Source organism: Mesoplodon bidens (genome assembly GCF_964165515.1).
Source record: "Mesoplodon bidens genome assembly, chromosome: 16".
Classification (NCBI taxonomy): domain Eukaryota; kingdom Metazoa; phylum Chordata; class Mammalia; order Artiodactyla; family Ziphiidae; genus Mesoplodon; species Mesoplodon bidens.
Genome location: NC_138173.1, coordinates 66,069,366 through 66,084,743, shown reverse-complemented (window position 1 = coordinate 66,084,743; position 15,378 = coordinate 66,069,366). Strand labels below are relative to the sequence as shown.

At 51.5% G+C, this 15,378-nt stretch overlaps 1 long non-coding RNA gene across 24 annotated transcripts in view; it reads right to left on the bottom strand.

Moving 5' to 3' along the window:
• Positions 1–15,378, bottom strand: part of LOC308630271 — a 369,427-nt gene that overhangs the window by 302,130 nt on the left and 51,919 nt on the right. Inside the window, exon 2 of one of the 24 annotated variants that reach the window (XR_014017794.1) lies at positions 470–716. The exons of the other annotated variants lie outside the window; for them this stretch is intronic. This is a non-coding gene — a long non-coding RNA (uncharacterized lncRNA). The remainder of the gene's footprint in view (positions 1–469; positions 717–15,378) is intronic. 24 annotated transcript variants of the gene reach the window in all.

The window sequence follows — 15,378 nt, the reverse complement described above, 5'->3', positions numbered from 1 at the left end:
GGGGAAATATTGTTCACCCTTGGTTTCCTCATCTGTAAAATGGGAGTAAATCACATCTACCCACTTCTTGGAAGTGCTGTGAGGCTGACATGAAATAATCAACATAAAGCACTCAGCATGTTGCTGGGCACACATTAAGAGCTCAGGGTCAGCCCTTATTTCACACATCAAATGGAGGCGGCCTCCCACCCATCAAGGGCGGTCTGTCCCAGGACCCCTCACACGCGCCCTTCTTTCCTCCTCGGCTCCGGCCCAGGAGCAGCACCGCACCAGAAAGTTAGGACCGGAGTCGGGTCAGCTGAGAGGGGGTGCTTACGGCAGGAGGGGAGCACGGATTTATGGCACCAGCCCCGGTTCATGGCAGGGGAGAGAAGGGGGCACACAGTCTGTTAAATGTTTACTGAGGCCCACAGGCAAACATGAAGCCCAGTTTGTTTTGCTGGGGCTGGGTACATTAAAGCGCTGTCACCTGGGGAAGAGTTATTCCATGGTCTGTTGGGTATTACTGCAGCAAAGCGGTGGTCCCTGACCAGGCGCAGGGGCAGAACTGATGCTCTCACAAGAAGGCAGCTCTGCCACGGACTCCACCTGCAAGAACACAGGATGCAGGGCGCTGCACACCACGGCTTCTAGGACCATCAGACAGCTACACTTCTCCCTCAGGGAGCAGTTCTGTTTCCTCTGCTAGGTGACTCCTTTTGGGTCATTTGCTCTTCCTGTAATGGATTAGCCAAAATAAAAAAAGACAGGCAATACCCAGGATTGGCTTGGCTGGGGAAGTGGAATTTTCATACAAGCTGGTGCACAGGCATTCTGAAGAAAGAAAGACAAACAACCACTTTGGGAAGCTGTTTTGCATGATCCACCGCAGCGGAATATATGCTTTACATAGCCTACGCTTAGGTATAAACTCCCAGAAATGTGTACCGATGTTCGCCAAAAGATATGTTGTCGGATGTTCATGGCAGCGCTACTCATGACAGCCACGCACTGGAAACTACTCCAACGCCTCCCAGCAGGAGAATGGATATTACACACACACACACACACACACACAGAGGAATATTACAGAGCATCGAGAATGATCTACAACTGCATGTAGCATGTGAATACATCTCACACATGTAATTTTGAGTGAAAGAAGCCAGACACAAGGGAATGCATTGTGATGTCATTTATATTAAAAACATAAACATGTCAACCTAACCTGTGCTGTTAGAAGTCAGGACAAGGTTATCTGAGCGAGGGGGGATGGGACAGTCAGTGACGGGAAGGGGTCCGGAGGGGGCTTCTCACACGCTGGTAGTGTTCCATCCATCCCGGTGGCGGCTACACTGGATGTCTTATCAAGCTGTTTTATATGCTTCTGATATGTGTGCTTTTTTATGCATGTAACCTCAATAAAAAGTTAAGTAACATTTTTTTTTTAATGTCTCCTGTGCAAGTACGTTTGCTGGAACACTGAAGATGTGGCAACACCCGCTCAGGCCTGGGAATGGCCCCTTCTAGGTTTCTCTGCCTTGTATTTTCATGCCCTGCTGCCTTAGAGCTGACCCTGCCCCGGGGAGGGTGCTCAGGGAAACACTTCACAAATAAGCTCGCTCTGGCCTAGTGACACGGAATTTGACATGGACTTGCCCCACAAGAAAATACAGCCCCTGGCCCGATTCTCTTGGTTGAGTCTTTCCCCTCCTAGCCTCTGCCTCTGTCAGGCCCAAATAGGTCACTTCGTTCTTGACGCTCCCTACCAGGTATTTCCAACAGCTGACCACTGCCCGGTAGTGAACATGTTGGAGAAAAACGAGAAACAGCCTGCCTCTATTTCCTACCCAACACCAAGAGAGCATCTTTCTAAACTACCAGCTTCCCCTAACGATGGGATGCACAGAGGAGTGCTCTGGGAATAGGAAGGCTTAAGGGATCCTGGGGTGGCAGAGACTGGAATACACAAAGCCAGGTCACGCAGCCCCCGGCACCGACACTGGGAGAGAAACACAGTCTTTCGGACTGTGATGGTGGGAGCCGGAGAGCGTGTCTCCTAGTGGGTGCCTGGCTGGGCTCCAAGCCCTCTCTCTGTTTCTGGGTCTCCTGGACTCCATGTGTATGTTTTCTCTCCCTGTCTTTCCCTCTCTTGCAGCAGTGATCAGTCAGAGTGTTAATTTTAGTAGGAGCAAGAGTCAGCAGATGCTGACTGCGCCACCTCTGAAAGCTGCTGGGGGTGGGGGGAGGAGGACCAGCTGTGGGGAGGATGGACCAATTCCCCAAGGGGAGGATCCAGTCGGTAAAGCTCGCACCATCTTAGCTGGTCTCGCTCTCCCTCAGGTACGCAAGACTCCATCAACACGGATGCTACCAAGCAGGTGTCTGCTTTATCTTTTTCTGAGGAAGGGAGCTGCGGCAATTTCTCCACCGTGTCCAGATTATTTCTCAGTGATACCCCGAGAGCTGGGGCCTGCCTAACCTGGGGAGATAAATCAAGCAGATTTGTTCCCAGGGAAAGCGGCAGCTGTCCGACCACTGACTGACTCTATTTTTGCTTCGTTTCAGTTTCTCCCCAGTGTGTGCTGGGATGACACGGATCAGCTGCCTTGGAATTTCCAAGCCTTCCGGCCCATGCTCCCCCACTCACCCCTCCTCCCACTCGCCCAATTCCTCATTCAGGGGATGGGGGCTCGGGGGCCAGATAGACCCGGGCGGGAATCGCAATGGGGTCAGTCGCTCGCTGGCCACGGGCACAGCCCTTAGGCTCTTTGGAAGTGTCTCCTCACCTGTTGAATGAAAACGAGGCATCGAAATGCATGTCCCCTGGGGTTCGGATGTGGAGGAGACTGTATACAAAATGCTCAGTGCCCAGACCTGCCCATGGGGGCCCCTGACTCAGCAGAAGGTCAGCATCATCTCAGCCGTCCTGATCAGCCAGTACTGCTGCTTGGGAGATGCAGACTGAGCCCTGCCCCACTCAGCAAAGTCAACAAGGGACTGCAGTTCCTCTGCACTGAACCATCTAAGGCCAGGTACCTCCACCTCCACCTCCACCGATTAGAGTCATTCTTCAAAAATTCTGACATTCGGGTCCAGCCAGGCTCCCAGAGACCTGCACAGCCCTTGAGAACTCAGCAGAGGTTCAGTAAATGTTGGCTGGAATAGGAAGTGACTAATCATAACTGCACATTGAATGCTCACAATATCAGGCATGGTGCTAGGAGCTGGAAATCACATGAGTCAAGAAAGACAGGATCCCTGCCTTCAGGGAGCTTTCAGGCTACACCAAGAGATCCAGAGATACGAATGGGCAGATGGTGCATGGCCGTAATCGGATATGCTGGTGATGGCCAGGTTCCCACAGCAGGGTAGTGGGTGCTCAGCAGAGGAGGAGAGGCTGGACCACACTGAATGTGAGAGGCCTCAGCATGTCAGAGCACAAGAAACCCTGGAAATAATCTGGGTCCTCACTGGACAGCTGAGAAACAAGGCCCAGAGAGGTAAAGTGACTTGCCCAGGTTGGCCTAGCTAAGAACTGTGGGATGCAGAATAAGAAGCAAATCTTGAGCGAAAAGGGTGGGCTGGGCACACGCTGCCTGGGAGAGGCATTGCTCCTGAAGCCAGCGTGACCAGAGGCCCGGCAGAGCAGGGCCATACCACCTGCAAGCTCGCTCCAAGAGCGCTGGTTGTCTTATGCTGTGTCACCTCAACAATGCTGTGAGGTAGTAAACTCGTTTTCAAAAGGGGACACGGGCACACAGCAAGCTGTACGCCCAAAGCCATGCGGGACTCGGAGACCCTGAGATAGGAGCCCTGGCGCTCTGCCGCCACAGCCTTTTTGCCTAACCCCTAGGCTGTCCTGCCTTAGAAGGGGGATATGGAGGGAAAGACCGGGGGCAGGGTGACAGGATAAGAAGGTTCTGGAAGACAGAGTTGGGGAGGGCTCTTTCGAGTTTGGTCGCTAGAAAATGCAACGAACAGAGACTCCCGAGGCATCAGTATCCACTGCCAGGAACTGACCAGAATGCCCCGACCCAATGACCTGTCGGTGGGTCCCAGGCCTTGCTCTTTTCCTGAGGTAAGTGTCTCGTGTTGCCCACAACATGCTGCTCCAGAAGGCTCCTCGTCAGAGTGGGACGTTTGCCCATCACATCGTTCCCACCAGGCTCAGGGATGACAGGGTAGCAGTGCAGCAGTGGGTCTCCCCAAAATAACTGACCCCTGACTGTTTCTCCCCACCTGCAGGTGAGAAGACAAAGGGTCCTGGAGAAACCTGGGAGCAGCGCCCACCCAGGTAGAATGTGATGGCACCACACTTGTCATAGACTGTCCTACAGACCCACCTGTTTTGGGGGTACAGCTGTCTTGATTACAGATCCCTGGGATTACTTCACAAGAGCTTTCTTTTTCATTCACTAGACCAGACCAGAGAGAAATGGCACCAGCAATTTTAAGAGAGAGAAAGAGGCAGGCAGACAGACGGATGGATGGAAAGACAGACAGCAGGGTGGGCAGGAGGGAAGCTGTGCCCAGCAATGACCAGCGTTTTATAGACAAACAGACCAGGGTGAGAATTCTAGCTCCAATGCTTACCAAACAGCCGTGAAACCTTGAACTTCAGTTCTCTGAATCTACTTGCCTCCCTGCAAAATAGGTCCTGCCTTGCACAATTAGGGGGGACATTAGAATTAACCTATACAAGCCCTTACACATAATAGGTCCTCAATAAAAGAAAACCTTCCATTTAATCAGCTCACCTCCATGATCCTTTACACCCTGATGGTGATTAAGACACTGAAATGAGCTGAGAAAGCCATGAACACTTTCCTTCTACAAATGACAAGCCTTCAAAGTCTTTTTTCTTTTTCTTAAGTTCCTTCTGTTTGCTTTTTCTCATAAAGAACCACAGGGAAAGGTCAGCAAAGACCCAACTGTCAGTCAAATCCCAGGAAGACAAGGGACAAAGGGCCATGGGACTGAGCCACCCAACAATGACTAAAGAGACAGTTCTTTACAGGACAGCAGAACTCACCCTTGAAGACTCCAAATAGAGAAGCTCTAGGACGCATTATGTTCTCCAAGAAAGTGACTCTGAAGGAGAGTCAAGATCTCACACCCTCCCTGCAAAGAGCTTCAAATCTCATTAAAGCAATGGGGCTACGGGAAATAAACAGTCCACTGAAGGACTGAGCCCACAAACTGCACTGAAGGACTGAGCCCACAAACTGCAGTGGACACGCTCCAGGACCTCAGGGAGCCCTGCACGGATTGGAGCTATTTTTATGGACGGATCACGTGCAGGCTGAGAGGTGTACAAGTTGAGTAGAAGGGAAAAGAGGCTCAGGGTAGTGGGAGCGGTAGACGGAGGAAGACGAGAAACAGCGTTTATTAGTCGCCAGTCACAGAAGAGGCCCTTTTTAATTCCCCCATTTAATCCCCATTAATGCTCACAACCCCAGAGACAGGTCTTAAATCCCCACATTACAGAAATGTCAGCATGGAGAGGGAAGGCATCTTGCCCGATGTTACACAGCTCTCAAGGGGTGGAACTGAACTCGGGACCATCAGACTACAAGCCTCCTCCAGATCCATCATGACACCAAACCCTGGCCTTGCTTTAGGATCTGGGTCACGTTCCCAGCACCCTGAGCTCCCGGGCTCTCGGGGGCTGGGGACTGACTTCCTCTGCATGAGCTCGTTTCCTCAAAGCAGAGCTTTCCACCCGGCAACCCTGCTGTACCTTCCCTCCCCACCCCGTCCCACGGCTCCATACATCCCATAATCATCACCTTTATTCCAACCCCTCTTATTACGTGGATTAGCTGCGCTTCCGGGGAGGTCACAATCGTGATTTTGGAATGCATTTCTGACTTTCACCGAAAAGGTCTTTCCTTCAAGTCACATGGGAACATTTCACTAAGTAAACTCGGGGGGCGAGCTGCCTGCCCACGGGACACTGGGTAAATCCAAAGTGGCAATGGTGGGACAGGAGGCAGAGATGACAGAACAAAAATCCAACAGACTGGGCGTGAGGTTCGGGAAGTGATCACCCAGCGCTCCGTGGAAGAAGGGAGTAGTTTAAAACATCCAGTGACTGACGAAGGAAGCGGAGCGGCTTGCACCTGCCTCTCCTTCCCCCGCACACCAAAGGCAAGCCCCTCTTCCACCCCATCCCGTCGGCATCTGGGGTCAGGAGACAGAAAGTACACGGGCAACAGGAACATCATCGAGGGAAAGAAAGGAGACAGAGGGAAGGAAGGTAGAAAAGGAGGAAAAGAAAATTTTAAAATAAGCAGCAGAAATTCAAATGCATTAAAAACATATCAGAATAGTAGTCCAAATAAAAAACCTGACTTGGGGAACTTAAGTCTCCAGAGCTCCGTGGGAACTGAGTGGCATGGCATCACAGCCTCCATGGCAAGTCAAGTTCAACATCGCACAGATGCGTACACGCACACGCACATACACACACGCACACACACTGCTGTGTGTGGGGTGTACATGAATCACTCCATATTTACCAAGTGCCTTCACGGTGTGAGTTTCAGTACTAGGCTCCCAAAAGGTTTCTCTGGGCCAGTGGGTCTCACACCTGAGTGTGCCTAAGAATCACCTAGGGGCTTGTCACAATACAGAGCCCCCCAAGGTCCACCCACGGCAATTCTGACCAGTAGGCCTGGGGAGGGGTCTACTCTATAGGTCTCTCAGGTGACAGACATGTAGGGTGATAGTGATGTGGGGCGACAGTGATGCAGGATTATACAGTGATGCAGGGTGATACGTGATACAGGGCGATAGTGATACAGGGTGATGTAGTGATGCAGGGATGCTGCAGGGCTCACTGGAGAAGCTCTCTTCCTGGGGGCTAACTGCTCTCTCTTCGGTGTGAGACCTTTGAGATAAAGTGAGGCTGTGAGTGGTTGTGGCTGGGAGGGAGAGAGGGGGTTACCCTTACCAAGCACCCTTCTGGGCCAGCAACGAGCTGGGCTCCTGGGGCTCAGGGTCCCGCTTTGTGCCCACCCACCCCTCCGAAGCAGTTACTGATGCATCTGACAGATGAACAGCTAAGGCTCACCAGGGTGGCTTGTCCAAGGTCACCTAACTAGGAAGTAGCAGAACTGGAAACTTCCTTTTGTCTCCGAGGGGGGAAAAGATAAAAAGGAAAATGATACACTCTAAATCCTGAAAACGTGGAGTGGTTTAGAGGAGAGGAAGGAACTGGAAGAGGAAAAAGGAAAAGGAGAACAGATGCCTGAGCACTTATTCCTCACGACGCCTAGCCAGAGCACTTCTAATCCTTTAGACGGGCTCCAGGGAGCATGCAGCCCCAGCAGACCCCCTGGACCCCAAAAACCATAGCAACGGGAGGAGAAACGGATCTCAGATGGTTCAGGAGGGGACGCTGTGCAGCTAAAATACTCTGATTTCTCCCCCAGTCACCACAGAAAACTCAGTACAGCTCACAACACATCTCATCACTTGCTGCTTCCTCTTACAGACACACAGGCACCCAAAGGGTCATGTCAAAAGAAACCCGCATGCTGAGCGCCCAGCGGCACCTCAGCATAAGCCATGAGGAGGACGAGGACCTTCCTTTGAGGATGAACAGGATCACGGGACGCATCTAATCATTTTGCTTCTCGGTCTCAAACCTGCAGGATGACAGTCAACTGCTTCACAGTCAGGCTGAAGGTAACACCCACGGCTAGTATTTACCGACTGTCTTCTAGGCAGCACACACCTCAAATTGGTGTATTGAAAAAAACCGCAAAATCTATAACACGGGTGGTAATAAGCTGAGCTGGGATTGAGGTCCCAGGGTCCCAGCTCTTAAAGTTTCAACTTCAGCTACAGACACCCCTGCAGTCTGAGCACACTGGACATGTCACTCACTGACTCTCCCCTGGGCCTCTGCTTCTGCCGTCTTTCCAACTGCTCAGCCTTCTTGGTGAACTTCTACTCATCCTGCAAAGCCCTTTCTCTCACTGTGCCTTCCCCAGTCTTCTCATCATCCCCCTGTGACTTACAGCTAAATCCACTGCTGCCCCTTCCCCAGCACTCCCACCGCATAAAGGCAGACACCGTATCAATTCAAATCCCAAGCCTGTCACCTCTGGCCCATTTGCTCCGGCACAGTGACCCAATATGCGGAACTGGCATGCTCTAAAAGCACACAGGCCTTATTCTCTCCACGGCCCTAGTCCCACACTGAGCTGCCATCATTTGTATCTGAGTTTTCTCCATTACAAAGCTGTGGGTGAGCAGCTTGAGGATAGCAACTATGTTATCCTTAAATTCCCCATTTCCCAGAACCCAATCCTGAAGCTGCTTAGCAGCTAGTAGCTGCTCAATTAATGCTCACGCTGGATAGTCATCCACTGAGCATTTACTGCAAACCTGGCCAGAATGATCGAGACTGTTTTTTTAACAGAGAGAAGGCAAAAAGATTCCAAAGGAAAAGTGAACGGTGCTGAATCACCGATTAACGGAAGCAGTGGAGCAGAGAGATGCTGGAAGGGAAATATCCCCTTGGAGACTCAGGCTCTGGAATCACAACAGCCCACTTGCATCCTGTCTCCTTACTCACTGTGCACACCAGGAGGCTTATGTATTAGCATTTGGAAGCTTCACCTTCCTCCGCAGAAATTAACACCTGCCCTTATAGGGCTTCATAGGGCTGCTGGGAGGATAAAATGAGATAATGCAGGCAAAGTGCATGGCAGGGCCCGCACACACAGAAGGGGCTCAGCACGTATTAGCCATTATTACCAGCTCCAGCAGCTCAGTAACTGAAAGGCAGCCAATGGCTTCTCAGCAGCCAAGAACACACCTGAATGACAGACATCATGCTTCACACTTCCAAAAATTCAAAGGTATCTCCCTTCCGTTCATTTTCCAAATTAGCTAACGATGGGAAAGTGTTGTCCTTCAGGCAATTCAAGGCGCCAAGTACACACAGGTCGTGCTTACTGAGGTGTGTGTCGTGGGCACCTTGGAGAATCTGCAAAGAGGAGCGTGCATTTGGCCGGAACCTGCCCGTACTCCCTCCAACACCCTCAGGAGGACACACCTGGAGCCAGAGGCAGGCCCAGGTCTTGCAACACCACAGCAGCTCCCAGCCGGACGCCTGAGGCTCCACTGTCCTTGCCTAACCGGGGTGGAAGAGCAAGAGCCAGCCACCCCCGCAAGCGAGAGGACAGGGCGGGGGCGGAGACGGGCGGCCCGTGCAACAGGTCAGAGACTGGATACTCTCACATGTCTGGATTCCTAGAAGACCAGAAGCAAGGGGCAGGGATGGGGACAAAGAACACTTATGGAACCCACAAAGGACCAATGAGAGCCCTGGACAGAATTTCATCAAACATCTCCTGGAACTCTCATGAAGTACCTTGGAGATGGCAGGAATTTTCCTTCATGTGAGACCTTTAAGAAAATGAAACAGGGGCTTCCCTGGTGGCACAGTGGTTGAGAGTCCGCCTGCCAATGCAGGACACACGGGTTCGAGCCCTGGTCTGGGAAGATCCCACATGCCACGGAGCGGCTGGCCCCGTGAGCCACAATTACTGAGCCTGCGCATCTGGAGCCTGTGCTCCACAACGGGAGAGGCCGCGATAGTGAGAGGCCCGCGCACCGTGATGAGGAGTGGCCCCCACTTGCCACAACTAGAGAAAGCCCTCGCACAGAAACGAAGACCCAACACAGCCATAAATAAATAAATAAAATTAAAAAAAAAAAAAAAAGAAAGAAACTGAAACAGTCAAGGCAGGATTCCAAGCCGGGGTTTTTCTGACTCCTTTCGTTCACGTTCTCTGCCAAACAACAGGGATGACATTACACGGAAAGGTCACTTCCTCCTTTTTACGTTTCTGTAAGTTTGTGGAGGCCATTTTTCAACAAGCATATATTAATTAGGAAAAAAAATTCCAGATGTTTTGCTTGGTTTTGTTTCTGAATCCATATCTGGTGCTAGAATTTGCAGATACTCTTCTCTGGGTGCCAGAACAGCTCTTGGCTGTAGGTCCAAAAGCACCAAAGGACTGTATCCTAATCATTTCTTTCCATGAGCCACGCTGAGGGGCAGTCACACCCTGTAACCGATCTGAGGGACTCCGCCTTGGGACAGATAAAGCCTGGGGTCCCTGGGCACCAGGAGTTTAGCACATCCAGCCCCCAGCAACAAGGCTTAAATCAGAGACGCGATCAGCTTCTGCGGTGTGAAGCAGCAGGTAGCTGGGCAGGGCTGATCTGAACCAACCTGGCCCTGCCACCAACGCCCTGACCTCGTGAGCCAGGACTGGGAAGGAACAAGGGCACAGGCGTGAGAGAGAGTGCAGGCTCCTCCCCAGCTCTGGGAAAAGGCCATGAAACCAAAATAACCTGAGACCACGTTTCCTAACCTGTGAGACAGGATTGCTGTGGGGATGGCAGAAGCTAAAATTCAATGCTTCCCCAAAACTCTTTCACCCCTGTGACCTGCATGACCAAACACAGGGGCGGCGAGACACTGGGTAGGAGAATTCCCCTCTGTTCCTTAATGTTTATTTGATGACGAAAGTGTTGATATCCACTGCCCCTCTCCCATTTACCCTGAGGTTGCCATCCCCTGGGAGCACTTCTGGGTGTCCAATCAGCAGAAGGGCACTTATATACGCTAACACAGGCCACAATGCAGATGGGTGGTACCTGCTATGCAGCGTCAATTTCCAGCGCCCTCTCTTCCCTCGTGGTGAGCCTGAAGAAGCCCCCATCTATCAATATGCATTCCTCTTGACTGCATATTTCTGCTTTGCTCTTGCGATTTTTTTTAATAAATTTATTTATTTATTTATGGCTGCATTGGGTCTCTGCTGCTGCGCATGGGCTTTCTTTAGTTGCGGTGAGCGGGGGCTACTCTTTGTTGTGATGCGTGGGCTTCTCATTGTAGTGGCTTCTCTTGTTGCAGAGCACAGGCTCTAGGAGCACGGGCTTTAGTAGTTGCAGCACGCAAGGTTAATAGTTGTAGCTCGCGGGCTCTAGAGCGCAGGCTCGGTAGTTGTGACGCACGGGCTTGTTGCTCCACGGCCTGTGGGATCTTCCCGGACCAGGGCTCGAACCCGTGTCCCCTGCATTGGCAGGCGGATTCTTCACCACTGCGCCACCAGGGAAGTCCCTCACTATCATTTTTTTCTCGTGGAGGACGTAGACAGGGCATGGCTACTCGACCCACCTACATGATGATGTGGAGGACAGTCTAAGAGGAGAGAAACTGATTCAGCATTTTATCCTGTGGGCTTCCTGCCTTCCCCAGTCACTGGACAGAGAAGGAAGGGGAGGAGGAGGAGGAACGGCGGGGGATGAGACTCCAGTGGTTACAGGGTTCATAGGGAACGCAGCACACACAGCAACACCACTCCTCTCTTTGCAAACAACAGTAATAAATGCTAACATTCTCGGGGCACCAAACATTCACCAGGGCTCTACAAGCATCATCACATTTAATCATCACCATGACCCAGGATGGGTTTGTACTTTACGAATAAAGTTACTGAGGTCCAAGGATGCTGAGCCACTTTCTCAAAATCCCATAGCTAGTAAGTGGGAGAAGGAGGTTCCTTTAGCTAAAGAGGACATCTGTGTGGACAGTGCAAGAGCACCCAGAGCTGCGGCCAGGGAACGCAGAATGAAATCACCAGTTTCACCACATGCTCCGCCTTCCCTTCATTCAGCAAACATTTACCAAATGCCTATACCTAAGGGAGACAGTGCTGCCTGTCCTCCCGGCCACCTTCTCCTCACCTTCTCCTTCAAGAAGGGAGGTTGGGGCTTCCCTGGTGGCACAGTGGTTGAGAGTCCACCTCCGATGCAGGGGACACGGGTTCGTGCCCCAGTCCGGAAAGATCCCACGTGCCATGGAGTGGCTGGGCCCGTGAGCCATGGCCGCTGAGCCTGCGCGTCCGGAGCCTGTGCTCCGCAACGGGAGAGGCCACAACAGTGAGAGGCCCGCGTACTGCAAAAAAAAAAAGAAAAAAATTGACAAACGTTCTCAGACTTCCGAATCATGGAGTTTCAAGGAACGGTACTATAAAACCAGGTCCTCAAGCTCTGGGGAAAGCATGAGGGAGGCTATCCTAACAGAAAACAGCTGCCATTGTTTCACATCGGCTTTGTTCCTCTGACTTTCGATGTTAGTCAAACGCTATAAAACTTAGTACCCAGTAATGAGACTTAAATAATTAATGCTTGATAGCATTAGCAACATCCTGTTATTTAATAATAAAGAATAATAATGTCAGCTTCAATGATTTACTAATGACTGCTTAAATAATTAATTTTAAGATGTAATATGCAACCTGCAAGTTTGTTAACTCATTCACTGGACTTCCTCCCAAACCTGGCCCACAGGCCTCTGGTCACTCTCATCACTGCGGTCAACACTGTGCTAAGTTGCTTACAACTAAACTCCGTCCACCAGAAGCAACTCCAGAGCAGCAGCAGAGTATGCTCTGAAGACACTGCCTTGAGGCAGTGCCTATGGGAGGGTTTGGGGGAAATTTTAAGCCATTCTTAAAGTCTAGTAAACTTTTCAAAAGGAAAGAGATGCCACTAAAAAAATTAACATGTGAAGAGGAAGTAAGGCCAGGATGCATGGGTATATATGCAAGGACCATTTTTTAAAAAGAAACCAATTCAAATTATGGGCAATTAATATAGTAAAATGAACTATGATACATCTATACTATGCCCCCAAATTCTGGAAATACTGAGAGTATTTATTTCTGGGTGGCAGAACTAACATTTTTAATTTTCTGCTTTTCAGAGAGAAGGTTACAGACCCTGAAGCAGTACTGCCTGGTCATTTCCAGGAAGCGATCCTGTGCCCTCAGCGCGTCACCTAACCTCTGTGCCTTGCAGCACCGTCTCCCAGGGCTGCCACGGGATTAAATTAAATGAGTTAATATTTGCCAAGGGCTGAGAACAGTTGCCTAGCTTATAAGAAGTGCTACATACTTCTTTGCCAAACAAAGAATTATTTTATAATAAGGAAAAAACGTTATTATTTTACAAGTCAAGGGAAAAACTATTGGCGGATGAGGACAGTATCACAGAAACCCAAATACAATGCCACTGGGACTATGTCATTGCTCTTTTCTTATATTTTCCTTTCATAATGGTTTGTGGTGGACCTCCCACCCTCAGTGAAGGCATAGTTTAGATTCACCAGGAAGCAGCACAAGGTAATTTGATCGGGGGCGGGGGTAGATGACCTGGGACCTCTGGCACATTCACGTCAAAGGAGATGCCCCAGGAGGGGTGACAGCTCAGACCACCTCCGTTTCATGACTTAGGACTCCCCAGGCCCCTTTTCCACTCTCCCCAATCCCCCCAGCATATCTGCATTAAAAAAATGAGACTGTATAGCCTCAAGGGCAGGCCTCCGAGTTCATTTTTCACCTGGAGCCCAGGACAGCCGAGAGGGCATTACCATCCCAATGGCCTGGCCTTTGCCAGAGAAGGAGAGGAGAGCGGGCTGGAAATGCAGGGAAGTAAGTGCTGGCTCAGCAAAGCCCTCCCAGCGGAGCATCCTCCACAATCGCTCATTGTCATTCCGGCCAGGTGTCTGCATGCTGCCCGCCAACCCCAGGATTTGGCAGCGGAGATGGGGGCGGTCCAGGCAGAGGAGCGGATGGGTCAGGTTTGCATATAAAAGAGCTGCCAGACAGCAGTCTTGGCCCCGCAAGACTTGTCCTCCCCACAAGTGAGATTCTCCCGCTTCATCTTCCCTGACAACTTGACCTTGGCTGAGGCCAAACACAAGACCGGGCAGCATCCCCAGCCATTCCTCACATTCTGGGTGACCCAGCCAGCTGCTCCAGGCAGCTCTGGAGCAGGACCCAGGAGGGCACCTGAGGCCAGCCGAACCAGGCTCAGGGCAGAAAGAGAGCCACTCACTCAGGACAGCCTCACCCTTCAGGGGAGCAGCCCCACTCCACCCCAGTACCAGTCAGGCCCAGGTGATGATGACCCGGGAGCTGTCCTGGCTTGGCTTTAAAGAGGCGTTTAATGGCATCCTATACATGGAACCCACCCCTGACACACACACACACACACACACACATACACACACACACATACAGTATTAGTGAGAAACCCCTCACAGACACAATATGGCTTCTTCTTAAATGGCCTCACTGAGGCAAGGCTCGGGGCCTGCATTCCAAGGGTGGGACCGCCGGGGCCAGGGTCACCTCCATCCAGCCCCCACTGCTACCTGAGAACCCATTCCTGTGGGTCAGGGCAGGAAAGCAGACAGGCAGCGGGGCTGCTGGCCACACACCCTGAACAGGCAGCTCAGCAGGGCCCCGGCAGGAAAGACTGAGAAGGTGCCAGGCCCTGAGCCTAGGCACAGCCAACCTGCTGGATGGACGGGCTCATCCCCTGAGCCTAGTGTGCACCTGTCGAGCACTCCCGAGAGGCTTTAAGAAATACTCTAACAGACCGACAATTAAAACTTAAAGGAGCAGGGCAAGACGGGGAGGGGTCCCTCCCAGCACGTAACACACCATTACTCCATTCTTCCCAAGCTGCCAGAGCCAAGGGCTCAGCTGTCAGAGGGAGAGGTGATGGGCATTTGGCATTGACACAAGCCCTTATCACATGGATCTCAGCACACCTGCTTAGCCAAGCCTTCCCCACCAGGTCACCAGGCAGGTCTCGGAGGACCCGGTCACCGATGACCATGCCCAAATACAGGGTTGTCTGTCAGCGCCACACCCCCCAAAGGACATTCCCCTCTGATGGTCCCCAGCTCCCACCCCGCAGGAAACAAAGGGTGGCCAAAAATGCTTTCTCCATCACATTAGCTTCCCAGGGCTGTCAGAACAAATGACCAAAAGCTCCATGCCTTAAATGCAACACAAATGAACTAAATACAGTTCTGGAGGTGAAAAGTCCAAATGGGGGCTCACTGGGTTGTCAGCAGGGCGACATTCCTTTCTGGAGGCTCTGGGGGGGGCGGGGAGAATCCCTGCCTGATGGTGTCTTCCCCCATCTTCAAAGCAGCAATGTTACTTCTCACATCAAGTCACTCTGACCTCCTCTTTGCCTCCCTCCTCCACTTTTAAGGACCCTTGTGATGACACTGGACCCACAGCAAAATCCAGGATAATCTCCCTATATTAAGGTCAGCCTTCATTCCACCTTCAATCTGAATACCCCTTTGGTCGCCTAACATGTAATATTCACAGGTTCTAGGGATTCGGATGTGAACGTCTTCGGGGGGCAGGGGGTAATTATTGGATTATCCTCCCAACTACATCCATATCTGTGTCAGGCCCCAGGCTGCTCTGTGCCTGAAAAGCCCCCAGAAAAGAAGCCCCACAAAAAGAAACCCCGCAGATCACTACCTACCCCTCCCCC